The sequence below is a fragment of the Dermacentor silvarum genome, chromosome 1 (assembly GCF_013339745.2).
Source record: "Dermacentor silvarum isolate Dsil-2018 chromosome 1, BIME_Dsil_1.4, whole genome shotgun sequence".
Classification (NCBI taxonomy): Eukaryota; Metazoa; Arthropoda; class Arachnida; order Ixodida; family Ixodidae; genus Dermacentor; species Dermacentor silvarum.
Window position 1 is genome coordinate 108,741,235 of NC_051154.1, and position 26,666 is coordinate 108,767,900.

Sequence of the window (26,666 nt, forward strand, 5' to 3'; positions counted from 1 at the left end):
ATTTTGCGACTTGGCTTTGGAGGTGAATTGCCCATGCGCAATGTGATGAGTGACAGCTATAAACACAGGTCGCCGAAAATAAAGCTTTTTGTTGGAAGTTAGCACACGTCTGTCATTGTCTATATCTGTTGTACCAACAAGTCCAAACAGTCACATTACTCAAATTTATCACCGACTCATTGGAACTTACCTTCATCACGGATTAAATGTGGTTTTGGTATAGTGGTAGGGCATCCACTTCATAGCTGTAGGTTTCTTGGTGTGAACTCACATTAATTTGGGGACATGTTATTTTTTGTTATTTTCCAACACTGAATGGGATGTAACAAGCTACCGTGATGTTGCAAGGAAACTATGTTAAAGGAATACATTGATACCCAGGTCTTAGCTGCTTAGCGCAATAAAAGTAGAAGTTATGGGTTTTCTTTGTTGTGCTTTCCTTGCTCTTGTGTCCAAACTTATGGCATAATTGTTAGGTTTTACGGAAATTTGCTTTTGACGTTTCTTGTAACATTCTCCTGCGTAAAGTCACTAGTGTTTGTGTTTCACAGTTATGCGAAGCGTACGTTGTTTGTAAGCACTTTTATAGCCTGTTTTCACAGTAAACGTGGCTTACTTCAGTTTTTCTCATGGCACTTCATAGTTTGATGTAATTTGTCATGTCTCTGCAGGTTACCGCATTATTGACTGGGAAACCAGTGAGATCTCTGGATGCAAGTGGAGCTATCGAGGGAGGCATGTGTGCATCACTTGTGCTGCTGGCCATCCTCTGTGAAAGTTAAGGCTGGCTGTCAGTGCTTGAATGACTTCCTTTTGTTAGTCTACCCCCTGTGCTGTGTTGACTACTTCAGACATGCTGCCATGTCTGCATGCTTAGGCAAAAAGGCGGGCCGGATGCTTGGGAGGACATAGTATATAACCTCAGTGGTACTGTGCTGTGTTTTTGTGCATTACAAAGTGAAGGACAGTATTTGTGCTGTTATTAGGAAGTATAAATTGTGTTCTGCCATTGAAATAGGAGAATGTGACAAAAAGCAAAAAATTTCGATGTCTGACCTAAATGTGAAGGCAACATAGTATATTGTGTTGTAGTTGTTAGTAGAGTGTACTAATATGCGATACAAAACCTTGATGCTTAATGTAAAATATATTTGTTTAAGTGTGCTATCAGTGCTGTTCACATTGTTTTTCTAAGAAAAGTTAGTGTTATCTAAGTGGAATTATTTGTTTGCCAGGATGATATAAGCAGATAAATGCATGGTTTGACATTATAACCAGGTTTGTTTAGAACATATTCACTATTATTATTCACTGTGTACTGGAGATTATCGGTGCTGGCACGGTGAAGTATGAAAGAGGAAGTCGACAAACTAGTAGTGCGCCCTCGATCCGTGTCCAGCTGAGACTGCTCCGTCTTCTTGTATTTCGGTCAGACGCCCTGTGGACTTACAAGAACATCCCGTGCCATTTGGTGGAGGTGCTGGGTTAACGTCTTCCCCGACCTGGAGCTCCGCAGCCGTACGTTGCCATCTGCGGCCACAATGACCGACGACGCCGGCCCTTCGCAATCCGCTCCCGCCCCCCCGGCTGCCGTGTGTTCTGGTGCGGTACGTCAGCGCGACCCTGCCATCTTCAGCGGCACCGACGATCACGACGTGGAGGACTGTCTTGCGGAGTATGACCGCGTTAGCGCACGTAACAAGTGGGCTGACCACGACAAGCTGACCAACGCCATCTTTTATCTGACTGATGTGGCAAATCTGTGGTTTAGAAACCACGAAGCCGAGTTTACAACCTGGTCAGCTTTCACCGAGACCCTCACTTCGGTCTTCGGCCGTCCCACTGTGCGCAGACTCCGTGCTGAACACCGTTTGCGTGGTCGCGCTCAACAAAGCAGTGAAACCTTCACGAACTACATTGAGGACGTCATCGACCTCTGTAAGCGCGTGAATGCGTCCATGACCAAAGTCGATAAGATAAGGCATATTATGAAAGGCATAGACGATGCCTTCCATATGCTCATGGCCAAGAATCCTTCGACAGTTGCACTAGTAATTGAGCTCTGTCAAAGCTTCAACGAGCTGCGCAAGCAGCGCCTTTCCACCCGTCACACCGGTTTGCAATCCGCTGACCTCTCGGCCTTGGAGCCTGGATGCCTTAGCGCTGATCACTCCGGCTTGCTGCCGCAGATTCAGCAATACATTCGGGAAGAAGTGGCTTGCCAGCTATCTCTTGTGGCGTGTGCTGCTGAGCCTGCTTCCACGCTAGAACCGTCGCTCCGTCGTGTGATCCAAGCGCAAGTTTCTGAGGCGCTCCCACCTCCCTCTCCATCGCCGCCTGTGACTGCACCCTCTGACTTACGCTGCCGCTCTCAACCGACCTCCTCCGTGACCGATGTCTACTACCGTCACAGGTTGTTCTTGTGAGTCCACAGGGCGTCTGACCGAAGTACAAGACGGAGCAGTCTCAGCTGGGCACCGATCGAGCGCGCACTACTAGTTCGTCGACTTCTTCTTTCACACTTCACCGTGCCGGCACCGATAATCTCCAGTACAACTGATATTATTTAAGGGGAACCAATCCATATTCACCCCACCTAGTTTTAGGGTGAATATGAATATGCATTGGGCCCCTTAAAGGGGCCCTGAACCACCCCTCGGGCTTGGTGAAATAACATAGTCCGCGGGTAGCATACGCTGTTGTGAACATCTCAGCCAAGTTCTGCTGTCATACACGGTCCGTGGAGCTTGCAAGCAGAACGCGAAGTCGCCTTTCTCTCGAACGCTCTTGTTTCAACAGACCCCATGATCCTTGCTCTTTTCTGTGTGCTTTATTTCATAATAAAGCACACTCCAATACACGGCTGCTATTGGTCGCAACGGTCGGCTACACCGCGGCCACCGCGAGGTGCCGCCACAAGTCCAGTGGCTAAGCTCACTGCGGATCGCTGCGGACAACCGCATTTGGGTTACGTTTAGTGCTTTGTAGGCACCAAAATCAGAAGTGCAAAATAAAATTTCAACTGCGCGCCTCGATGACGTTGTTGTGGCCCCGCCCCACTACGCCGTAGCCTTCGCAGTGCAAGGCATTGCTAGAAGGAAGGGGAGCACAGCAGATGCCGTGTTTGATTGCCAATAACTCCGCTTCTGCTGAACGCATTGAAGTAATTTTTGTGGCAAAGTGATTCTGAAATAGCCTGTTTTCACTTAAAATGTATTTCTCCACTTCGATAAAATGTGGTTCTGGGCCCCAATATCAGTGAATAACAATAGTGAATATGTCCTAGACAAACCTGGCTTAGGAAATATGCAGGCGCAAGTTGGAATCGGCTAGCGCAAGATAGGGGTAATCGCAGGGAGAGGCCTTTGTCCTGCAGTGGACATAAATATAGGCTGATGATGAAGATGATGATGAATGCATATCCATGGGTGCATATTAAACCACCACATGTTCCTCCTTCACAAGAAATTCTTTAATACTAGTGGTTGTTCTTAGCAGCTGACGTTGACTATTATGCAATTTCTTGGGAGCACATGCAGCTACCGACACATGATTTCTAGAGCAGTAAGTCAGAAGGATAGAAACTGATTTTTCTGCAGCCTCAGCTTAAATGATATGTTTATGGAAAATGAACATTTGTGGATGATTTTGAGACTTTCTGTGAGAACCTTTATACGAGAACCTCTGCGCACTGGACGTGCATACTGCTGTCTTGCTGTTATAGCCATAATGAAAAAGTTGTTATGAATCACTTTGCAGCTTTTGCATTATGCACTTGTACTTGCAGTCAGCATCTATATGCTGTGCTATGGACAACAGCAAGACAACAATCAGGCAAACCAACACGTGAAACACTTTAAAGATTCTAGATTAGAGCGAGTTGGTACTATATAGTGCAAAACTCATCAGCTGCTCGTACAGATGGTAAGATACACAAGAAATATACATAAAAGAATTAAGTTTTTCACCAATTTTTGTTTCACATTTTCATGCACGTAACATGAAACCGCAACGAGAAAACTACTAAAATGCATAAACTGTCAAGTAGTAGTATAAACTTTATTTCTCTTTGTGGTTTTTGGCGGTGGGTGGGTCCCTCAGTTCAGGGCTCTACTGGTCTCTGTGGATCGCTAGGCTTGATCGAGAAGAGCTCTCTGGCTCTCTAGATGTTCACTAGCAAGCCAACCCTCCCACTGCCTGTTACCTGGCACTTGCGCCTTAAGGGGCGAATTGGAATTGGGAGGCTGTAGTTTACATGTCCACGTTACATGGGCAAGAGTTGACCGCTCCCTCCGCCAAGGACATGTATCTTCATAGAGTGCAGGGTGTATCTTACTGAGTATTTGGAGGTGTGGATAAGTGTTTGTTTGTATACAGTGCCAGTCCCTGGCTTGTTCTCCCACAAGATCGAGGTGTGGGCGGTTGTATTTTTGTCTCCTTTCTTTGGCTTTTGAAGATGATGTGCGGGTGAATGGGGAATTCCTCGAAAGGACCAACTAGTGCTCGGGTGCTTATTTCTTGAGCAGTTCACACCACCCTTGTTTCCCTCGAGTCAAGAGGGCTCCGAGCACCACACTATCGCGTGGCGCAATTCTGTGGCGGTGCCTAGCATTCTGTGGATTTTGTGTGGGACGGTACTCATGAATCAACAGCATGCTGCCTGGGAGTCTGTCATGACCAATGCAGCTTGTTCTTTTGCCTCTGCATCTCGAAGGGCCAGCGTTTTGGCTGCTACCTCCGCGGTGCAGGTCGAAAGGGTCTGAATGAAGGCCGATATCGCTGTGGACTGATTGAGGGCCACTATTATGAATTTGTCTGTTGCCACTCTACACACGTTCGTGTAATATATGTCTGGATTTCTTCCATATTTGTTTTGTAAAGCACTTGATTGTGCTTTTCTTCTGCTTTGGTGGTGTTCCGTGCTCATATGTCAAGCAAATATAAATTTAAGGGTTTGCAGTGCTATCAGCTGTGTCATGCTGACAGCACTGCTGTGTCTGGCTTTGAATGTTCTGCAATATCATTTGAGTGTTGCTTGAATGTCACAAACATACCTTGCTTGAAAGCTGAAGTGACATTAGGCAACATCCAGATTACGTCCTCAGGATGTTGAATTGACATTATGCCAATGTCGTGAATGTGCTGTTCAATGCTGCCATAACATTATGGCCCAAAGTTGTCCAGTCATCAAACAAGAGGGCATTGCAGCATGTAGGCAACGTTGTGCACCAATTTTTCGGCAGATTCAGAGAAGTCATGGCAACATATTATGTTACTTCGGTGAAGCGCTTGGGATGCGCCCACTTCATTCACGTTCCAAACGTCAACAATGCAAAGATAATTTAGATTGCCACAATTTCTAGAGGCATGCAGCAAGCCATCGGTAGAAATCCAGCTTATATAAAGGCTGACAAGATGTCGCAGGTGTTTCAGGCCCTCCCAGCTGTCTTTCCGGGATATCAGGTACGAGTTGAAGTGTAGAAGTTCGATGTGGGGACAACTGAAAAATAGCTGTAGAAAAATTCGGTCGTCGAAGCCCACTTCGAAGGAAGCTATCAGCTCTTTAAGGCACTCGAGGCGCTCCAAGGAGCGAATGTCACCTAGCAGTGCTGTATCCCTGCCATGCCGCACGACGGTACAGAGCGATTCGCAGTCCGTTGTATGACCACATGCTAGCTTGTGACAATGCACGGCCAGGTATCGCTATTCTCTTCAACATGTTGAACCGGATCGAGGCTAAAGCAATACTCTCGAGATCAAGAGGTCCCGTCGAAATGTCCAACTTACGTATCATTGTAGCCCTGTCCAGAATGTCGCACACGTGTTGCATGTTCCTTGCAGAATTCAAGTTGAGGCACACTTCCTTCCAAAGGCTGGGGTCAAAAGCAATTGTCTTCCACCATGTTGGGACTTGGGCTATGATCGGCAGACATCGTTGAGGAAGATGGGACACAATCTTTAAAGCCAGCTCAGCTGGTAGATCGTTAAACGTATCCATGGCTGATCACTTTCGTTTCGTTTTCCTTTTCTGATGGCGCATATCCACAGTGCAGATTGGCGAAGATTTGGATGGTTTTGCAAACAAGGTATTTTAGGCTAGTCTGGCCTCTCTTCCAGCGAGAGAAGCTTTTTATTACAAGGCAGAGATTTTAGCTGGCGTGCAAACAACCGCTGAAATGTTACTTTGCACAAAGGAGGGGAAGGGGATTAAAAGCTGAGGGATGACCTTGTTCCAGTTCCTTAGTGAGATGGCGCAACCCACTCTGTGGGATTGGCCATGAATCGGGCAGTGAAAAGACTGTTATTATCGTTTTTTAGGAGAATAAGGCGAAATGAAATAGCTGTCTTGTAAATGTGAAATATAATGTTAACTGTTACAGATATGAAGGCTTAAATATCTAAATATCACTAAAAATTATTTGAGCACAGGTATAAAACAGCAATTTTAGCATGAAATTCTTTTTGTCTCACGCAGAAAGTTGCAGAGGGCTTCACAAACGTTCATGTCGCTTTAACCCAGTATGTTAGCCCCAAAGGAATGAATTACCGGACTAGTCGAATTCAAGCCAAGGTTTTGGAAGGGTTCGTCTAAAAATATTTTTATTTGAATAATGAACTGGTGGAAAGCTAAAAAGGAATGTTGCAGAGATTCACTGTCATTACATAAAGGACATAAAGGTTATATAGCCAGACCAGACCTCTGAAGGAGAAAGTTCAGTTGGGGACACCCGGCACCGTAGTCTCGTAATCGTTACTTCAAATTTTCTTGTGAAGCATCATTTGTTGTTCCAAGGAAAATTGAGATGCGGGAAAGTGGGTGTTGACAGCAATAATTGGTGAAGTTAATTGTAGTAGCATATTTTCTTAATTGCACTGCAGTGATGAAAGCCGACGTTGGTCAGATGGGACTTGCAACGTTCAAACATCTCGGACCATAACGGACTCGCCAAGTGATGGAACCAACAACCTGCATTTGTATTTGAAAGATGACTGAAATATACATATGGGGAGAAAGAGATTTGTAAGTTTTGATTTCAACACAAATGATGCAGCTGGGTTGCCAGCGTCGAGTACGAATAAGCATACGGGGCCCTTTCTGAATTGCATTGCCTTATTACTTGTTCTCGGAAATGTTAAGAGCATCCAGCACTTCAGGTGGGTAGATTGTGTTTAATGCTCTGAGAGATGTAGTGGGAGGTGCTTTAGCGTCTTTCTGATAAGCGGGAACGAAGTATTGATTTTCCTGGACGTTATACTTCCACTCGCTGGCCAAGGGGTCTTGGCACCTATGATCCGCCCGCATTGTTGCTCAATGTCGCAGATGTGCTGCGCTTAAAGGCGTCTTTTTAGAGCGAGGAACTCCTTGAAATTCCACACCTCACTAATCACAGTATCCTGCGCTGAGTGCGACAAGCAATACGCGCGGAGCTAGAGACGCGTGCTGCCATTGCTCGACTCGTCGAGTTGTCGATTTCAACGACGTCCAGATGGGCTCGCACGAGGTTGGTGAACTTGATCAACATGGACAATGAGAGTCTCTGGCCGCAGAGATTATCAATGGAGATTCGCTACAGGCCTTTGCATCTAGAAATAGTGTTTATGGCAGCTACTGTATAAGCATTGGTGTGCTAAAGGCGATACACTCAAGCTTGTCATGAAAGTTTTCGGGGAGAAGCACAAAGTGCTCACCTTGCATGTGGAGGCGTGGAACTTTGAAGTTTGGTATCTCTCGTGGTGTGAATCTGGCGTCAAACCAACCCGTACCACAGTTGTTGTACACGGAGATGAACTCCAGCTTCCGAAACCCTGAGAGGTGGGGCGTCATCGACAATGTGGATATAATTTAGATTGCCACAATTCCTAGAGGCATGCAGAAATGCATCGTTAGAAATCCGGCTTATAGTAGTAGTAGTAGCAGTCATATATTGAGGCAAAAATTACAGGCCGAGCATATCAACCGCCTGGGCGGCAAGTCTACGCTGTTCTTCTTCCCCTTCAGCGTCGAGCCAGGTGGTGATGGAAAGGGAAAGGGGAGGATAGGAATCTGATTGCTGAACAGCTGGGCAGTAGAAAAGGCAATGAGATAGGTCCGCATATGTAGAGGGGCAGTTGGAGCAGCTGGGGTCGAATCAATAGCAATAAACAGACGGGAGGGGGTAACCAGCATTCATTGAGATGTGCCGCAGAAGGCGAGCCTCTGGCACAGTGAGTGATGGATGAGGGGGAGGGTAGAGGCGCTTGTCGAGACGGAGCTGGAGGTAGACTTCCTTGATGGGTGCGGCGCAGGGAGAGTCTCCCACAGTCCTCCGAGGGCTTGGGCCAGGGGATCATTGGTGCCCGGTTAGAGAGAGTGAGAATAAACATCTTTATTAAGAGATTATTTTAAGAGTTGTCTTCGGGGTGGTCTCCCCTTTCAAGGAAACCATAGGCTTTTGCTGCCTCCACGACCCTCGCTACCAGCTGGCGCTGGCTTGCGAGGGTGGAGCTGGCTAGGGCACTCTCCCAAAGCTCAGGTGTGTGGTATGGATTGGGTGATTCTCTAAGGGGTGACTCTGTACAGCCCCCTACCATGTGGTAGAGGGTGCCCTGTGCTCCACAAAAGTGGCAAAGTGGAGGGGACATATAGGGGGTGAAGTGGTAGTTTCTAGATGGGTGGGAGAATGTTTGCAGTGCTCTAAGAATGCGGTCATTACCTTTTGTTACTTTTTTATGCTGGGTCGGAAATATTCTTCGTTGCAACCTATAGTGCATAGTGATTTCCTGATAAGAGACTAGAGGGTGTGGTCACCCTGGCTCCTCCGTTGTGCCAGGGGCTCGGTTAGTGAAACCTCGAGCCGTGAGATGCTCCATCTAGTTGCCTGGGATGTCATGACGCGCTGGCGCCCACACAATCTTTATTCGTCTCTTGGGGGGGTCCCTCTGGAGTATTTGCCAGGAGGTTCGGTGAATTCTGCTGTAAGAGAAATTGCGGCATGCTTGTTGGGAGTCTGTTATGACGGTGTCTGCGGTCGTCTGTGCGATCGCCAAGGCGATGGCCACTTCCTCGGCAACGACGGGGTTGTCATTGCGGATGGAGACGCTTGTCAGGTACTCTTGACTTACGGTTACGGTGGATGTGGAGGCTCTCTTGCCGGGGTACAGGGCCGCGTCAGTCTAAGCGACTAGTGGATGGTTGCCATACTGTTTGGTGATGACTTTAGCCCTTGCAGCCCTTCTTCCTGCGTTGTGGATAGGATGCATGTTTCTTGGTAGTGGCTGAACCAGGATCTGGCTCCGTACGCACTTGGGTAGCAAGGTCGTCGTTTGGGGTTGATGCTGCAGCGGCGAATTAATGCCCAGTCTACTGAGAATAGTTCGTCCCGTCGTCGTGGTGGAAAGTCGTACCCGATGATTGGTCAGGTGAGCCTCTATGAGATCTTCAGTGGTATTGTGGAGCCCTAGCTTCAGCAGCTTGTCGGTATATGTACTGATTGGTAAGCCCAGAGCCCGCTTGTAGGCTTTCCGCAAGAGGGTGTCAATTTTCTTGATGTCGGTGGAAGTCAAGAGTGCGTACGGTACGGAGTAAGTGACTCTAGAGACAACGAAGGCTTGTACGAGGCGCAGCGCTTCCTCCTCCCCCATGCCCCTTGTTTTTGATATTATTCTTTGGAGCATGTGCATGACTTGCTTGACCGTCGACTTTAGTCTGTTTATAACGATGGTGTTGGTTCTGTTTTGCTGGAAGTGCATCCCGAGCACCTTGATGCTGGGGGAGGGGGAGATTACCTGTCCTTCCAGGTGGATGCATGCTCGGTTAGAAACGTCACGGGCGAGCTGATGCGCAAGCTCAATGAAAAGGCTCACAAGACGTCGCAGGTGTTTCAGGCTCTCCCAGCTGTCTTTGCGAGATATCAGGTACGAGTTGAAGTGTAGGAGTTCGATGTGGGGACAACTGATGTATAGCTGACGAAAAATGTCATCGAAGCCCACTTCGAAGGAAGCTATCAGCTCTTTAAGGCACTCGAGGCACTCCAAGGAGCGAATGTCACCTAGCAGTGCTGTATTCCTGTCATGCAGCACGACGGTACAGAGCGATTCGCAGTCCGTTGTATGACCACATGCTAGCTTGTGACAATGCACGGCCAGGTATTGCTATTCTCTTCAACATGTTGAACCGGATCGAGGCTAAAGCAATAATCTCGAGATCAAGAGGGCCCGTCGAGATGTCCAACTTACGTATCATTGTAGCCCTGTCCAGAATGTCGCCCACGTGGTGCATGTTCCTTGCAGAATTCAAATTGAGGCACACTTCGTTCCAAAGGCTGGGGTCAAAAGCAATTGTCTTCCATTATGTTGGGACTTGGGCTATGATCGGCAGACATCGTTGAGGAAGATATGTCAAAATCTTTAAAGCCAGCTCAACTGGTAGATCGTCAAACGTATCCATGGCTGATCACTTTCGTTTCCTTTTCCTTTTCTGATGGCGCATATCCACAGTGCAGATTGGAGAAGATATGGATGGTTTTGCAAACAAGCTATTTTAGGCTAGTCTGGCCTCTCTTCCAAAGAGAGAAGCTTTTTATTACAAGGCAGAGATTTTAGCTGGCGTGCAAACAACCGCTGAAATGTTACTTTGCACAAAGGAGGGGAAGGGGATTAAAAGCTAAGGGATGTCCTTGTTCCGGTTCCTGAGTGAGATGGCGCAAACTCTGGGGGATCGGCCATGAATCAGGCACTGAAAAGACTGCTATGATTGTTTTTTAGGCAAATAAGGCAAAATGAAATAGCTGTCTTGTATATGTGAAATATAACGTTAACTTTTACAGACATGAAGGCCTAAATATTTAAATATTGCAGTAAAAGTTATGTAAGCACAGGTATAAGAAAAAAAATTCTTTATGCAATTCTTTTTGTCTCACGCAGAAAGTTGCAGAGGGCTTCACAAACGTTTTATGTGGCTGTAACCCAGTACGGTAGCCTCAAAGGAATGAATTACCGGACTAGTCGAATTCAAGCCAAGGTTTTGGAAGGGTTCGTCTAAAAATATTTTTATTTGAATAATGAACTGGTGGAAAGCTAAAAAGGAATGTTGCAGAGATTCACTGTCATTACATAAAGGACATAAAGGTTATATAGCCAGACCAGACCTCTGAAGGAGAAAGTTCAGTTGGGGACACCCGGCACCGTAGTCTCGTAATCGTTACTTCAAATTTTCTTGTGAAGCATCATTTGTTGTTCCAAGGAAAATTGAGATGCGGGAAAGTGGGTGTTGACAGCAATAATTGGTGAAGTTAATTGTAGTAGCATATTTTCTTAATTGCACTGCAGTGATGAAAGCCGACGTTGGTCAGATGGGACTTGCAACGTTCAAACATCTCGGACCATAACGGACTCGCCAAGTGATGGAACCAACAACCTGCATTTGTATTTGAAAGATGACTGAAATATACATATGGGGAGAAAGAGATTTGTAAGTTTTGATTTCAACACAAATGATGCAGCTGGGTTGCCAGCGTCGAGTACGAATAAGCATACGGGGCCCTTTCTGAATTGCATTGCCTTATTACTTGTTCTCGGAAATGTTAAGAGCATCCAGCACTTCAGGTGGGTAGATTGTGTTTAATGCTCTGAGAGATGTAGTGGGAGGTGCTTTAGCGTCTTTCTGATAAGCGGGAACGAAGTATTGATTTTCCTGGACGTTATACTTCCACTCGCTGGCCAAGGGGTCTTGGCACCTATGATCCGCCCGCATTGTTGCTCAATGTCGCAGATGTGCTGCGCTTAAAGGCGTCTTTTTAGAGCGAGGAACTCCTTGAAATTCCACACCTCACTAATCACAGTATCCTGCGCTGAGTGCGACAAGCAATACGCGCGGAGCTAGAGACGCGTGCTGCCATTGCTCGACTCGTCGAGTTGTCGATTTCAACGACGTCCAGATGGGCTCGCACGAGGTTGGTGAACTTGATCAACATGGACAATGAGAGTCTCTGGCCGCAGAGATTATCAATGGAGATTCGCTACAGGCCTTTGCATCTAGAAATAGTGTTTATGGCAGCTACTGTATAAGCATTGGTGTGCTAAAGGCGATACACTCAAGCTTGTCATGAAAGTTTTCGGGGAGAAGCACAAAGTGCTCACCTTGCATGTGGAGGCGTGGAACTTTGAAGTTTGGTATCTCTCGTGGTGTGAATCTGGCGTCAAACCAACCCGTACCACAGTTGTTGTACACGGAGATGAACTCCAGCTTCCGAAACCCTGAGAGGTGGGGCGTCATCGACAATGTGGATATAATTTAGATTGCCACAATTCCTAGAGGCATGCAGAAATGCATCGTTAGAAATCCGGCTTATAGTAGTAGTAGTAGCAGTCATATATTGAGGCAACAATTACAGGCCGAGCATATCAACCGCCTGGGCGGCAAGTCTACGCTGTTCTTCTTCCCCTTCAGCGTCGAGCCAGGTGGTGATGGAAAGGGAAAGGGGAGGATAGGAATCTGATTGCTGAACAGCTGGGCAGTAGAAAAGGCAATGAGATAGGTCCGCATATGTAGAGGGGCAGTTGGAGCAGCTGGGGTCGAATCAATAGCAATAAACAGACGGGAGGGGGTAACCAGCATTCATTGAGATGTGCCGCAGAAGGCGAGCCTCTGGCACAGTGAGTGATGGATGAGGGGAGGGTAGAGGCGCTTGTCGAGACGGAGCTGGAGGTAGACTTCCTTGATGGGTGCGGCGCAGGGAGAGTCTCCCACAGTCCTCCGAGGGCTTGGGCCAGGGGATCATTGGTGCCCGGTTAGAGAGAGTGAGAATAAACATCTTTATTAAGAGATTATTTTAAGAGTTGTCTTCGGGGTGGTCTCCCCTTTCAAGGAAACCATAGGCTTTTGCTGCCTCCACGACCCTCGCTACCAGCTGGCGCTGGCTTGCGAGGGTGGAGCTGGCTAGGGCACTCTCCCAAAGCTCAGGTGTGTGGTATGGATTGGGTGATTCTCTAAGGGGTGACTCTGTACAGCCCCCTACCATGTGGTAGAGGGTGCCCTGTGCTCCACAAAAGTGGCAAAGTGGAGGGGACATATAGGGGGTGAAGTGGTAGTTTCTAGATGGGTGGGAGAATGTTTGCAGTGCTCTAAGAATGCGGTCATTACCTTTTGTTATTTTTTTATGCTGGGTCGGAAATATTCTTCGTTGCAACCTATAGTGCATAGTGATTTCCTGATAAGAGACTAGAGGGTGTGGTCACCCTGGCTCCTCCGTTGTGCCAGGGGCTCGGTTAGTGAAACCTCGAGCCGTGAGATGCTCCATCTAGTTGCCTGGGATGTCATGACGCGCTGGCGCCCACAAAATCTTTATTCGTCTCTTGGGGGGGTCCCTCTGGAGTATTTGCCAGGAGGTTCGGTGAATTCTGCTGTAAGAGAAATTGCGGCATGCTAGTTGGGAGTCTGTTATGACGGTGTCTGCGGTCGTCTGTGCGATTTCCAAGGCGATGGCCACTTCCTCGGCAACGACGGGGTTGTCATTGCGGATGGAGACGCTTGTCAGGTACTCTTGACTTACGGTTACGGTGGATGTGGAGGCTCTCTTGCCGGGGTACAGGGCCGCGTCAGTCTAAGCGACTAGTGGATGGTTGCCATACTGTTTGGTGATGACTTTAGCCCTTGCAGCCCTTCTTCCTGCGTTGTGGATAGGATGCATGTTTCTTGGTAGTGGCTGAACCAGGATCTGGCTCCGTACGCACTTGGGTAGCAAGGCCGTCGTTTGGGGTTGATGCTGCAGCGGCGAATTAATGCCCAGTCTACTGAGAATAGTTCGTCCCGTCGTCGTGGTGGAAAGTCGTACCCGATGATTGGTCAGGTGAGCCTCTATGAGATCTTCAGTGGTATTGTGGAGCCCTAGCTTCAGCAGCTTGTCGGTATATGTACTGATTGGTAAGCCCAGAGCCCGCTTGTAGGCTTTCCGCAAGAGGGTGTCAATTTTCTTGATGTCGGTGGAAGTCAAGAGTGCGTACGGTACGGAGTAAGTGACTCTAGAGACAACGAAGGCTTGTACGAGGCGCAGCGCTTCCTCCTCCCCCATGCCCCTTGTTTTTGATATTATTCTTTGGAGCATGTGCATGACTTGCTTGACCGTCGACTTTAGTCTGTTTATAACGATGGTGTTGGTTCTGTTTTGCTGGAAGTGCATCCCGAGCACCTTGATGCTGGGGGAGGGGGAGATTACCTGTCCTTCCAGGTGGATGCATGCTCGGTTAGAAACGTCACGGGCGAGCTGATGCGCAAGCTCAATGAAAAGACTCACAAGACGTCGCAGGTGCTTCAGGCTCTCCCAGCTGTCTTTGCGAGATATCAGGTACGAGTTGAAGTGTAGAAGTTCGATGTGGGGACAACTGATGTATAGCTGACGAAAAATGTCGTCATCGAAGCCCACTTCGAAGGAAGCTATCAGCTCTTTAAGGCACTCGAGGCGCTCCAAGGAGCGAATGTCACCTAGCAGTGCTGTATTCCTGTCATGCAGCACGACGGTACAGAGCGATTTGCAGTCCGTTGTATGACCACATGCTAGCTTGTGACAATGCACGGCCAGGTATCGCTATTCTCTTCAACATGTTGAACCGGATCGAGGCTAAAGCAATAATCTCGAGATCAAGAGGGCCCGTCGAGATGTCCAACTTACGTATCATTGTAGCCCTGTCCAGAATGTCGCCCACGTGGTGCATGTTCCTTGCAGAATTCAAATTGAGGCACACTTCGTTCCAAAGGCTGGGGTCAAAAGCAATTGTCTTCCATTATGTTGGGACTTGGGCTATGATCGGCAGACATCGTTGAGGAAGATATGTCAAAATCTTTAAAGCCAGCTCAACTGGTAGATCGTCAAACGTATCCATGGCTGATCACTTTCGTTTCCTTTTCCTTTTCTGATGGCGCATATCCACAGTGCAGATTGGAGAAGATATGGATGGTTTTGCAAACAAGCTATTTTAGGCTAGTCTGGCCTCTCTTCCAAAGAGAGAAGCTTTTTATTACAAGGCAGAGATTTTAGCTGGCGTGCAAACAACCGCTGAAATGTTACTTTGCACAAAGGAGGGGAAGGGGATTAAAAGCTAAGGGATGTCCTTGTTCCGGTTCCTGAGTGAGATGGCGCAAACTCTGGGGGATCGGCCATGAATCAGGCACTGAAAAGACTGCTATGATCGTTTTTTAGGCAAATAAGGCAAAATGAAATAGCTGTCTTGTATATGTGAAATATAACGTTAACTTTTACAGACATGAAGGCCTAAATATTTAAATATTGCAGTAAAAGTTATGTAAGCACAGGTATAAGAAAAAAAATTCTTTATGCAATTCTTTTTGTCTCACGCAGAAAGTTGCAGAGGGCTTCACAAACGTTTTATGTGGCTGTAACCCAGTACGGTAGCCTCAAAGGAATGAATTACCGGACTAGTCGAATTCAAGCCAAGGTTTTGGAAGGGTTCGTCTAAAATATTTTTATTTGAATAATGAACTGGTGGAAAGCTAAAAAGGAATGTTGCAGAGATTCACTGTCATTACATAAAGGACATAAAGGTGATATAGCCAGACCAGACCTCTGAAGGAGAAAGTTCAGTTGGGGACACCCGGCACCGTAGTCTCGTAATCGTTACTTCAAATTTTCTTGTGAAGCATCATTTGTTGTTCCAAGGAAAATTGAGATGCGGGAAAGTGGGTGTTGACAGCAATAATTGGTGAAGTTAATTGTAGTAGCATATTTTCTTAATTGCACTGCAGTGATGAAAGCCGACGTTGGTCAGATGGGACTTGCAACGTTCAAACATCTCGGACCATAACGGACTCGCCAAGTGATGGAACCAACAACCTGCATTTGTATTTGAAAGATGACTGAAATATACATATGGGGAGAAAGAGATTTGTAAGTTTTGATTTCAACACAAATGATGCAGCTGGGTTGCCAGCGTCGAGTACGAATAAGCATACGGGGCCCTTTCTGAATTGCATTGCCTTATTACTTGTTCTCGGAAATGTTAAGAGCATCCAGCACTTCAGGTGGGTAGATTGTGTTTAATGCTCTGAGAGATGTAGTGGGAGGTGCTTTAGCGTCTTTCTGATAAGCGGGAACGAAGTATTGATTTTCCTGGACGTTATACTTCCACTCGCTGGCCAAGGGGTCTTGGCACCTATGATCCGCCCGCATTGTTGCTCAATGTCGCAGATGTGCTGCGCTTAAAGGCGTCTTTTTAGAGCGAGGAACTCCTTGAAATTCCACACCTCACTAATCACAGTATCCTGCGCTGAGTGCGACAAGCAATACGCGCGGAGCTAGAGACGCGTGCTGCCATTGCTCGACTCGTCGAGTTGTCGATTTCAACGACGTCCAGATGGGCTCGCACGAGGTTGGTGAACTTGATCAACATGGACAATGAGAGTCTCTGGCCGCAGAGATTATCAATGGAGATTCGCTACAGGCCTTTGCATCTAGAAATAGTGTTTATGGCAGCTACTGTATAAGCATTGGTGTGCTAAAGGCGATACACTCAAGCTTGTCATGAAAGTTTTCGGGGAGAAGCACAAAGTGCTCACCTTGCATGTGGAGGCGTGGAACTTTGAAGTTTGGTATCTCTCGTGGTGTGAATCTGGCGTCAAACCAACCCGTACCACAGTTGTTGTACACGGAGATGAACTCCAGCTTCCGAAACCCTGAGAGGTGGGGCGTCATCGACAATGTGGATATAATTTAGATTGCCACAATTCCTAGAGGCATGCAGAAATGCATCGTTAGAAATCCGGCTTATAGTAGTAGTAGTAGCAGTCATATATTGAGGCAACAATTACAGGCCGAGCATATCAACCGCCTGGGCGGCAAGTCTACGCTGTTCTTCTTCCCCTTCAGCGTCGAGCCAGGTGGTGATGGAAAGGGAAAGGGGAGGATAGGAATCTGATTGCTGAACAGCTGGGCAGTAGAAAAGGCAATGAGATAGGTCCGCATATGTAGAGGGGCAGTTGGAGCAGCTGGGGTCGAATCAATAGCAATAAACAGACGGGAGGGGGTAACCAGCATTCATTGAGATGTGCCGCAGAAGGCGAGCCTCTGGCACAGTGAGTGATGGATGAGGGGGAGGGTAGAGGCGCTTGTCGAGACGGAGCTGGAGGTAGACTTCCTTGATGGGTGTGGCGCAGGGAGAGTCTCCCACAGTCCTCCGAGGGCTTGGGCCAGGGGATCATTGGTGCCCGGTTAGAGAGAGTGAGAATAAACATCTTTATTAAGAGATTATTTTAAGAGTTGTCTTCGGGGTGGTCTCCCCTTTCAAGGAAACCATAGGCTTTTGCTGCCTCCACGACCCTCGCTACCAGCTGGCGCTGGCTTGCGAGGGTGGAGCTGGCTAGGGCACTCTCCCAAAGCTCAGGTGTGTGGTATGGATTGGGTGATTCTCTAAGGGGTGACTCTGTACAGCCCCCTACCATGTGGTAGAGGGTGCCCTGTGCTCCACAAAAGTGGCAAAGTGGAGGGGACATATAGGGGGTGAAGTGGTAGTTTCTAGATGGGTGGGAGAATGTTTGCAGTGCTCTAAGAATGCGGTCATTACCTTTTGTTATTTTTTTATGCGGAGTCGGAAATATTCTTCGTTGCAACCTATAGTGCATAGTGATTTCCTGATAAGAGACTAGAGGGTGTGGTCACCCTGGCTCCTCCGTTGTGCCAGGGGCTCGGTTAGTGAAACCTCGAGCCGTGAGATGCTCCATCTAGTTGCCTGGGATGTCATGACGCGCTGGCGCCCACAAAATCTTTATTCGTCTCTTGGGGGGGTCCCTCTGGAGTATTTGCCAGGAGGTTCGGTGAATTCTGCTGTAAGAGAAATTGCGGCATGCTAGTTGGGAGTCTGTTATGACGGTGTCTGCGGTCGTCTGTGCGATTTCCAAGGCGATGGCCACTTCCTCGGCAACGACGGGGTTGTCATTGCGGATGGAGACGCTTGTCAGGTACTCTTGACTTACGGTTACGGTGGATGTGGAGGCTCTCTTGCCGGGGTACAGGGCCGCGTCAGTCTAAGCGACTAGTGGATGGTTGCCATACTGTTTGGTGATGACTTTAGCCCTTGCAGCCCTTCTTCCTGCGTTGTGGATAGGATGCATGTTTCTTGGTAGTGGCTGAACCAGGATCTGGCTCCGTACGCACTTGGGTAGCAAGGCCGTCGTTTGGGGTTGATGCTGCAGCGGCGAATTAATGCCCAGTCTACTGAGAATAGTTCGTCCCGTCGTCGTGGTGGAAAGTCGTACCCGATGATTGGTCAGGTGAGCCTCTATGAGATCTTCAGTGGTATTGTGGAGCCCTAGCTTCAGCAGCTTGTCGGTATATGTACTGATTGGTAAGCCCAGAGCCCGCTTGTAGGCTTTCCGCAAGAGGGTGTCAATTTTCTTGATGTCGGTGGAAGTCAAGAGTGCGTACGGTACGGAGTAAGTGACTCTAGAGACAACGAAGGCTTGTACGAGGCGCAGCGCTTCCTCCTCCCCCATGCCCCTTGTTTTTGATATTATTCTTTGGAGCATGTGCATGACTTGCTTGACCGTCGATTTTAGTCTGTTTATAACGATGGTGTTGGTTCTGTTTTGCTGGAAGTGCATCCCGAGCACCTTGATGCTGGGGGAGGGGGAGATTACCTGTCCTTCCAGGTGGATGCATGCTCGGTTAGAAACGTCACGGGCGAGCTGATGCGCAAGCTCAATGAAAAGACTCACAAGACGTCGCAGGTGTTTCAGGCTCTCCCAGCTGTCTTTGCGAGATATCAGGTACGAGTTGAAGTGTAGAAGTTCGATGTGGGGACAACTGATGTATAGCTGACGAAAAATGTCGTCATCGAAGCCCACTTCGAAGGAAGCTATCAGCTCTTTAAGGCACTCGAGGCGCTCCAAGGAGCGAATGTCACCTAGCAGTGCTGTATTCCTGTCATGCAGCACGACGGTACAGAGCGATTTGCAGTCCGTTGTATGACCACATGCTAGCTTGTGACAATGCACGGCCAGGTATCGCTATTCTCTTCAACATGTTGAACCGGATCGAGGCTAAAGCAATAATCTCGAGATCAAGAGGGCCCGTCGAGATGTCCAACTTACGTATCATTGTAGCCCTGTCCAGAATGTCGCCCACGTGGTGCATGTTCCTTGCAGAATTCAAATTGAGGCACACTTCGTTCCAAAGGCTGGGGTCAAAAGCAATTGTCTTCCATTATGTTGGGACTTGGGCTATGATCGGCAGACATCGTTGAGGAAGATATGTCAAAATCTTTAAAGCCAGCTCAACTGGTAGATCGTCAAACGTATCCATGGCTGATCACTTTCGTTTCCTTTTTCTTTTCTGATGGCGCATATCCACAGTGCAGATTGGAGAAGATATGGATGGTTTTGCAAACAAGCTATTTTAGGCTAGTCTGGCCTCTCTTCCAAGAGAGAAGCTTTTTATTACAAGGCAGAGATTTTAGCTGGCGTGCAAACAACCGCTGAAATGTTACTTTGCACAAAGGAGGGGAAGGGGATTAAAAGCTAAGGGATGTCCTTGTTCCGGTTCCTGAGTGAGATGGCGCAAACTCTGGTGGATCGGCCATGAATCAGGCACTGAAAAGACTGCTATGATCGTTTTTTAGGCAAATAAGGCAAAATGAAATAGCTGTCTTGTATATGTGAAATATAACGTTAACTTTTACAGACATGAAGGCCTAAATATTTAAATATTGCAGTAAAAGTTATGTAAGCACAGGTATAAGAAAAAAAATTCTTTATGCAATTCTTTTTGTCTCACGCAGAAAGTTGCAGAGGGCTTCACAAACGTTTATGTGGCTGTAACCCAGTACGGTAGCCTCAAAGGAATGAATTACCGGACTAGTCGAATTCAAGCCAAGGTTTTGGAAGGGTTCGTCTAAAAATATTTTTATTTGAATAATGAACTGGTGGAAAGCTAAAAAGGAATGTTGCAGAGATTGACTGTCATTACATAAAGGACATAAAGGTGATATAGCCAGACCAGACCTCTGAAGGAGAAAGTTCAGTTGGGGACACCCGGCACCGTAGTCTCGTAATCGTTACTTCAAATTTTCTTGTGAAGCATCATTTGTTGTTCCAAGGAAAATTGAGATGCGGGAAAGTGGGTGTTGACAGCAATAATTGGTGAAGTTAATTGTAGTAGCATATTTTCTTAATTGCACTGCAGTGATGAAAGCCGACGTTGGTCAGATGGGACTTGCAACGTTCAAACATCTCGGACCATAACGGACTCGCCAAGTGATGGAACCAACAACCTGCATTTGTATTTGAAAGATGACTGAAATATACATATGGGGAGAAAGAGATTTGTAAGTTTTGATTTCAACACAAATGATGCAGCTGGGTTGCCAGCGTCGAGTACGAATAAGCATACGGGGCCCTTTCTGAATTGCATTGCCTTATTACTTGTTCTCGGAAATGTTAAGAGCATCCAGCACTTCAGGTGGGTAGATTGTGTTTAATGCTCTGAGAGATGTAGTGGGAGGTGCTTTAGCGTCTTTCTGATAAGCGGGAACGAAGTATTGATTTTCCTGGACGTTATACTTCCACTCGCTGGCCAAGGGGTCTTGGCACCTATGATCCGCCCGCATTGTTGCTCAATGTCGCAGATGTGCTGCGCTTAAAGGCGTCTTTTTAGAGCGAGGAACTCCTTGAAATTCCACACCTCACTAATCACAGTATCCTGCGCTGAGTGCGACAAGCAATACGCGCGGAGCTAGAGACGCGTGCTGCCATTGCTCGACTCGTCGAGTTGTCGATTTCAACGACGTCCAGATGGGCTCGCACGAGGTTGGTGAACTTGATCAACATGGACAATGAGAGTCTCTGGCCGCAGAGATTATCAATGGAGATTCGCTACAGGCCTTTGCATCTAGAAATAGTGTTTATGGCAGCTACTGTATAAGCATTGGTGTGCTAAAGGCGATACACTCAAGCTTGTCATGAAAGTTTTCGGGGAGAAGCACAAAGTGCTCACCTTGCATGTGGAGGCGTGGAACTTTGAAGTTTGGTATCTCTCGTGGTGTGAATCTGGCGTCAAACCAACCCGTACCACAGTTGTTGTACACGGAGATGAACTCCAGCTTCCGAAACCCTGAGAGGTGGGGCGTCATCGACAATGTGGATATAATTTAGATTGCCACAATTCCTAGAGGCATGCAGAAATGCATCGTTAGAAATCCGGCTTATAGTAGTAGTAGTAGCAGTCATATATTGAGGCAACAATTACAGGCCGAGCATATCAACCGCCTGGGCGGCAAGTCTACGCTGTTCTTCTTCCCCTTCAGCGTCGAGCCAGGTGGTGATGGAAAGGGAAAGGGGAGGATAGGAATCTGATTGCTGAACAGCTGGGCAGTAGAAAAGGCAATGAGATAGGTCCGCATATGTAGAGGGGCAGTTGGAGCAGCTGGGGTCGAATCAATAGCAATAAACAGACGGGAGGGGGTAACCAGCATTCATTGAGATGTGCCGCAGAAGGCGAGCCTCTGGCACAGTGAGTGATGGATGAGGGGGAGGGTAGAGGCGCTTGTCGAGACGGAGCTGGAGGTAGACTTCCTTGATGGGTGCGGCGCAGGGAGAGTCTCCCACAGTCCTCCGAGGGCTTGGGCCAGGGGATCATTGGTGCCCGGTTAGAGAGAGTGAGAATAAACATCTTTATTAAGAGATTATTTTAAGAGTTGTCTTCGGGGTGGTCTCCCCTTTCAAGGAAACCATAGGCTTTTGCTGCCTCCACGACCCTCGCTACCAGCTGGCGCTGGCTTGCGAGGGTGGAGCTGGCTAGGGCACTCTCCCAAAGCTCAGGTGTGTGGTATGGATTGGGTGATTCTCTAAGGGGTGACTCTGTACAGCCCCCTACCATGTGGTAGAGGGTGCCCTGTGCTCCACAAAAGTGGCAAAGTGGAGGGGACATATAGGGGTGAAGTGGTAGTTTCTAGATGGGTGGGAGAATGTTTGCAGTGCTCTAAGAATGCGGTCATTACCTTTTGTTATTTTTTTATGCGGGGTCGGAAATATTCTTCGTTGCAACCTATAGTGCATAGTGATTTCCTGATAAGAGACTAGAGGGTGTGGTCACCCTGGCTCCTCCGTTGTGCCAGGGGCTCGGTTAGTGAAACCTCGAGCCGTGAGATGCTCCATCTAGTTGCCTGGGATGTCATGACGCGCTGGAGCCCACAAAATCTTTATTCGTCTCTTGGGGGGGTCCCTCTGGAGTATTTGCCAGGAGGTTTGGTGAATTCTGCTGTAAGAGAAATTGCAGCATGCTTGTTGGGAGTCTGTTATGACGGTGTCTGCGGTCGTCTGTGCGATCGCCAAGGCGATGGCCACTTCCTCGCCAACGACGGGGTTGTCATTGCGGATGGAGACGCTTGTCAGGTACTCTTGACTTACGGTTACAGTGGATGTGGAGGCTCTCTTGCCGGGGTACAGGGCCGCGTCAGTCTAAGCGACTAGTGGATGGTTGCCATACTGTTTGGTGATGACTTTAGCCCTTGCAGCCCTTCTTCCTGCGTTGTGGATAGGATGCATGTTTCTTGGTAGTGGCTGAACCAGGATCTGGCTCCGTACGCACTTGGGTAGCAAGGCCGTCGTTTGGGGTTGATGCTGCAGCGGCGAATTAATGCCCAGTCTACTGAGAATAGTTCGTCCCATCGTCGTGGTGGAAAGTCGTACCCGATGATTGGTCAGGTGAGCCTCTATGAGATCTTCAGTGGTATTGTGGAGCCCTAGCTTCAGCAGCTTGTCGGTATATGTACTGATTGGTAAGCCCAGAGCCCGCTTGTAGGCTTTCCGCAAGAGGGTGTCAATTTTCTTGATGTCGGTGGAAGTCAAGAGTGCGTACGGTACGGAGTAAGTGACTCTAGAGACAACGAAGGCTTGTACGAGGCGCAGCGCTTCCTCCTCCCCCATGCCCCTTGTTTTTGATATTATTCTTTGGAGCATGTGCATGACTTGCTTGACCGTCGACTTTAGTCTGTTTATAACGATGGTGTTGGTTCTGTTTTGCTGGAAGTGCATCCCGAGCACCTTGATGCTGGGGGAGGGGGAGATTACCTGTCCTTCCAGGTGGATGCATGCTCGGTTAGAAACGTCACGGGCGAGCTGATGCGCAAGCTCAATGAAAAGGCTCACAAGACGTCGCAGGTGTTTCAGGCTCTCCCAGCTGTCTTTGCGAGATATCAGGTACGAGTTGAAGTGTAGGAGTTCGATGTGGGGACAACTGATGTATAGCTGACGAAAAATGTCATCGAAGCCCACTTCGAAGGAAGCTATCAGCTCTTTAAGGCACTCGAGGCACTCCAAGGAGCGAATGTCACCTAGCAGTGCTGTATTCCTGTCATGCAGCACGACGGTACAGAGCGATTCGCAGTCCGTTGTATGACCACATGCTAGCTTGTGACAATGCACGGCCAGGTATTGCTATTCTCTTCAACATGTTGAACCGGATCGAGGCTAAAGCAATAATCTCGAGATCAAGAGGGCCCGTCGAGATGTCCAACTTACGTATCATTGTAGCCCTGTCCAGAATGTCGCCCACGTGGTGCATGTTCCTTGCAGAATTCAAATTGAGGCACACTTCGTTCCAAAGGCTGGGGTCAAAAGCAATTGTCTTCCATTATGTTGGGACTTGGGCTATGATCGGCAGACATCGTTGAGGAAGATATGTCAAAATCTTTAAAGCCAGCTCAACTGGTAGATCGTCAAACGTATCCATGGCTGATCACTTTCGTTTCCTTTTCCTTTTCTGATGGCGCATATCCACAGTGCAGATTGGAGAAGATATGGATGGTTTTGCAAACAAGCTATTTTAGGCTAGTCTGGCCTCTCTTCCAAGAGAGAAGCTTTTTATTACAAGGCAGAGATTTTTGCTGGCGTGCAAACAACCGCTGAAATGTTACTTTGCACAAAGGAGGGGAAGGGGATTAAAAGCTAAGGGATGTCCTTGTTCCGGTTCCTGAGTGAGATGGCGCAAACTCTGGGGGATCGGCCATGAATCAGGCACTGAAAAGACTGCTATGATCGTTTTTTAGGCAAATAAGGCAAAATGAAATAGCTGTCTTGTATATGTGAAATATAACGTTAACTTTTACAGACATGAAGGCCTAAATATTTAAATATTGCAGTAAAAGTTATGTAAGCACAGGTATAAGAAAAAAAATTCTTTATGCAATTCTTTTTGTCTCACGCAGAAAGTTGCAGAGGGCTTCACAAACGTTTTATGTGGCTGTAACCCAGTACGGTAGCCTCAAAGGAATGAATTACCGGACTAGTCGAATTCAAGCCAAGGTTTTGGAAGGGTTCGTCTAAAAATATTTTTATTTGAATAATGAACTGGTGGAAAGCTAAAAAGGAATGTTGCAGAGATTCACTGTCATTACATAAAGGACATAAAGGTTATATAGCCAGACCAGACCTCTGAAGGAGAAAGTTCAGTTGGGGACACCCGGCACCGTAGTCTCGTAATCGTTACTTCAAATTTTCTTGTGAAGCATCATTTGTTGTTCCAAGGAAAATTGAGATGCGGGAAAGTGGGTGTTGACAGCAATAATTGGTGAAGTTAATTGTAGTAGCATATTTTCTTAATTGCACTGCAGTGATGAAAGCCGACGTTGGTCAGATGGGACTTGCAACGTTCAAACATCTCGGACCATAACGGACTCGCCAAGTGATGGAACCAACAACCTGCATTTGTATTTGAAAGATGACTGAAATATACATATGGGGAGAAAGAGATTTGTAAGTTTTGATTTCAACACAAATGATGCAGCTGGGTTGCCAGCGTCGAGTACGAATAAGCATACGGGGCCCTTTCTGAATTGCATTGCCTTATTACTTGTTCTCGGAAATGTTAAGAGCATCCAGCACTTCAGGTGGGTAGATTGTGTTTAATGCTCTGAGAGATGTAGTGGGAGGTGCTTTAGCGTCTTTCTGATAAGCGGGAACGAAGTATTGATTTTCCTGGACGTTATACTTCCACTCGCTGGCCAAGGGGTCTTGGCACCTATGATCCGCCCGCATTGTTGCTCAATGTCGCAGATGTGCTGCGCTTAAAGGCGTCTTTTTAGAGCGAGGAACTCCTTGAAATTCCACACCTCACTAATCACAGTATCCTGCGCTGAGTGCGACAAGCAATACGCGCGGAGCTAGAGACGCGTGCTGCCATTGCTCGACTCGTCGAGTTGTCGATTTCAACGACGTCCAGATGGGCTCGCACGAGGTTGGTGAACTTGATCAACATGGACAATGAGAGTCTCTGGCCGCAGAGATTATCAATGGAGATTCGCTACAGGCCTTTGCATCTAGAAATAGTGTTTATGGCAGCTACTGTATAAGCATTGGTGTGCTAAAGGCGATACACTCAAGCTTGTCATGAAAGTTTTCGGGGAGAAGCACAAAGTGCTCACCTTGCATGTGGAGGCGTGGAACTTTGAAGTTTGGTATCTCTCGTGGTGTGAATCTGGCGTCAAACCAACCCGTACCACAGTTGTTGTACACGGAGATGAACTCCAGCTTCCGAAACCCTGAGAGGTGGGGCGTCATCGACAATGTGGATATAATTTAGATTGCCACAATTCCTAGAGGCATGCAGAAATGCATCGTTAGAAATCCGGCTTATAGTAGTAGTAGTAGCAGTCATATATTGAGGCAAAAATTACAGGCCGAGCATATCAACCGCCTGGGCGGCAAGTCTACGCTGTTCTTCTTCCCCTTCAGCGTCGAGCCAGGTGGTGATGGAAAGGGAAAGGGGAGGATAGGAATCTGATTGCTGAACAGCTGGGCAGTAGAAAAGGCAATGAGATAGGTCCGCATATGTAGAGGGGCAGTTGGAGCAGCTGGGGTCGAATCAATAGCAATAAACAGACGGGAGGGGGTAACCAGCATTCATTGAGATGTGCCGCAGAAGGCGAGCCTCTGGCACAGTGAGTGATGGATGAGGGGGAGGGTAGAGGCGCTTGTCGAGACGGAGCTGGAGGTAGACTTCCTTGATGGGTGCGGCGCAGGGAGAGTCTCCCACAGTCCTCCGAGGGCTTGGGCCAGGGGATCATTGGTGCCCGGTTAGAGAGAGTGAGAATAAACATCTTTATTAAGAGATTATTTTAAGAGTTGTCTTCGGGGTGGTCTCCCCTTTCAAGGAAACCATAGGCTTTTGCTGCCTCCACGACCCTCGCTACCAGCTGGCGCTGGCTTGCGAGGGTGGAGCTGGCTAGGGCACTCTCCCAAAGCTCAGGTGTGTGGTATGGATTGGGTGATTCTCTAAGGGGTGACTCTGTACAGCCCCCTACCATGTGGTAGAGGGTGCCCTGTGCTCCACAAAAGTGGCAAAGTGGAGGGGACATATAGGGGGTGAAGTGGTAGTTTCTAGATGGGTGGGAGAATGTTTGCAGTGCTCTAAGAATGCGGTCATTACCTTTTGTTATTTTTTTATGCTGGGTCGGAAATATTCTTCGTTGCAACCTATAGTGCATAGTGATTTCCTGATAAGAGACTAGAGGGTGTGGTCACCCTGGCTCCTCCGTTGTGCCAGGGGCTCGGTTAGTGAAACCTCGAGCCGTGAGATGCTCCATCTAGTTGCCTGGGATGTCATGACGCGCTGGCGCCCACAAAATCTTTATTCGTCTCTTGGGGGGGTCCCTCTGGAGTATTTGCCAGGAGGTTCGGTGAATTCTGC

The 26,666-nt window shown here is 47.8% G+C and overlaps 1 long non-coding RNA gene across 4 annotated transcripts in view; it reads left to right on the forward strand.

The window, feature by feature from the left end:
- LOC125947436 (uncharacterized) overlaps positions 1-26,666 on the forward strand; it is a 48,503-nt gene that overhangs the window by 16,113 nt on the left and 5,724 nt on the right. For 3 of the 4 annotated variants that reach the window (XR_007468299.1, XR_007468298.1, XR_007468296.1), the window contains 2 exons: positions 672-6,678; positions 19,965-22,372. This is a non-coding gene — a long non-coding RNA (uncharacterized LOC125947436). Of the gene's footprint in view, positions 1-671; positions 6,679-15,535; positions 16,664-19,964; positions 22,373-26,666 lie in introns of those variants that run through there. The other variant, XR_007468301.1, reaches the window with a different exon arrangement.